Source organism: Acomys russatus, chromosome 15 (assembly GCF_903995435.1).
Source record: "Acomys russatus chromosome 15, mAcoRus1.1, whole genome shotgun sequence".
In the NCBI taxonomy this organism is placed as follows: Eukaryota; Metazoa; Chordata; class Mammalia; order Rodentia; family Muridae; genus Acomys; species Acomys russatus.
Genome location: NC_067151.1, coordinates 56,608,664 through 56,611,189, shown reverse-complemented (window position 1 = coordinate 56,611,189; position 2,526 = coordinate 56,608,664).

The following is a 2,526-nucleotide window of genomic DNA, read 5'->3' as shown; positions in this document are numbered from 1 at the left end:
AAAAAAAAATCTCACCAACTTAATGCTTCCAGAGGAGAATGGGAATTTAGGTTTTAAGCGCGAAGAAGTGTCAACTTCTTTCTACATTTCCCTAAGGGCTTGTGTCCTTCCCATCCCATGGTGCCCTGAGTTGACTGAGAATCTCCCCAAGCCGCATCACAATGCTGCTGAAGCTCACCTTTGGTCTCTTGCTGACTCTTTCTCCTGCTCCCTGGTGTGGAGACTCTGAATGTACTGCCATTGTGATGCTGAGAGTTGAGATTTGGAAGTTGCTTATTTAAGACCCTTGACTCCTTTTTTTTTTTTTTAATGAGCTTGCTTCTTTCATTCCAATCTGAGGGCAGGAGCACAGAAGTTATCATAAATTTGTAACATAGAACATACAAGATGCTTTAATAAGGAGTAGGTGACAAAACAAACAAACACACACATGCACACACACGCACACACAAACACACATGCACAGGCACACATACACGTACATGTTGGTCTAGAATAAGCATAGTTCCTCTCAAATGGTTAAAAAAATATGGATGTGTGTGTACATATGCATGAGAAATTTATAGAATGATTCCTTGACATCCCTGGAAATTGGTTACGTGCTTCATCTTATCCCCACCAAAACCCAAACCTGCGATGCTCAGGTTCCTTATATATTCTTATTGCCTTAGTTTGGGTTTTAGTGCTGTGAAGAGATGCCATGACCATGGCAACTCTTACAAAGGAAAACCTTGAATTGGGGCTGCCTTACAGTTTCAGAGGTTTAGTCCATCATTGTCACAGCGGCATGCAGGCACTCAGGTCCTGGAGAAGGAGCTGAGAGCTCTCTGTCTTGATCTGTAGGCAGCAGAAGGCAACTGTGTGCCACACCAAGTGTAGCTCGGTCATATGAGACTTCAAAGCTCACCTCTATGTGACACACAAGGCCACATTTGCTCCAACAAGGCCACCCCTTCTAATAGTGCCACTCCCTATGGCCAAGCATTCAAACCATGAGTATATGGGGTCATTCCTATTTAAACAACCACACTTAGATACAGCAGTATAGCAATTGCATACAAAATATATGTTTCTTTATAATTTAAGTCACCTTTGTATGGCTTGTATTGTATTACATGGTATACAGTGTAAATGCCACAGAAAAGGTTGTCATATCAAGAACAATAGCAAGATCACAAAAGGTCTGTAATGTTTAATAATGACACCTTTAAAATCAATATCTTGGATCTGACTTTGATTGAATCCACAGCTGTAGAACCCACAGATGTGGAAGAGTTGTTATACACACCCCTGCACACATGCAGAGAATTATAAGAATACAAATAGGATAAAATAAGTAATTGATAACTTATATTGAATTGAGAAGTGTGATGAATCATAGGATATGTTGGGTATAGTTTGTACTAGTCTTGTGACTTCCTTTTTAAATTTGACATCAGATTATAGTAAAATTTAACCTCTATAGGCATCAGCATTAATATGATGACCAAAAAGAGTGTGCATAGCTAAAATTCATATTGGTGTGCTTCTATGGCTTGCGATGATAGGCTCTCTGAATTGTTTGTTTCTGTGAGGCAGACACAGGATCCCGGTCATCGTCAGTAGGCCGGCAGCTAAGGCTGGGAGCATCCATGTAAGCCAGGAAGAACAGTGGTGGTACTTTTTTTTTTTTTTTAATATTTAGACAAAATTTTAATCACAACAAAAACACTGAAGTCTTACAGGACTGATCTGAAGAACACGTGGACTCCTAAATTATTTTACATTTTCTAAGGCTCTTGGGATTGGTTTTGGGAATGGATTGTTAGATATAATTAAAGGTAAAAGAAATAAAATCTAAAATAAAAAATGAGCCAACTAAGAAGTGAAAAGTGTCTACATGACAGACGCAACAGTAAACAAAATGAAAGGCCACCAATAGAATTGGAGAAAGTATAGCCACATCATCTACCAAATAAAGGGAAAATATCTAATGTGCATAACAATATTCCAAAAATACTAATATTGTGATTTTAAAATGGAAAATTTTTGATTAGTCATTTTCTTTTTTTTTCTTTAAAAAATTTTTTAAAAATTAATTTATTCTTGTTACATCTCAATGTTTATCCCATCCCTTGTATTCTCCCATTCTTCCCTCCCTCCCATTTTTCCATTATTCCCCTCCCCTATGACTGTTCGTGAGGGGGATTACCTCCCCCTGTATATGCTCGTAGGGTATCAAGCATGGGAGAACAGCAAAGTAGAAGGATCCAGAGGGTCCTAGAAACCTACAAGTAGAACATTATGATAGGCAGATTTGGGCCCAGGGGTCCCACTCAAACTAAGGCACCAGCCAAGGACAATACAGGCGGTAAACTTTAAACCCCTACCCAGATCTAGCCAATGGTCAGAACATTCTCCACAGTTGAGTGGAGAGTGGGATATGACTTTCTCACGTACTCTGGTGCCTCACATTTGACCATGTCCCCTGGAGGGGGAGACCTGGTGGCACTCAGAGGAAGGACAACAGGTTGCCAAGAAGAGACT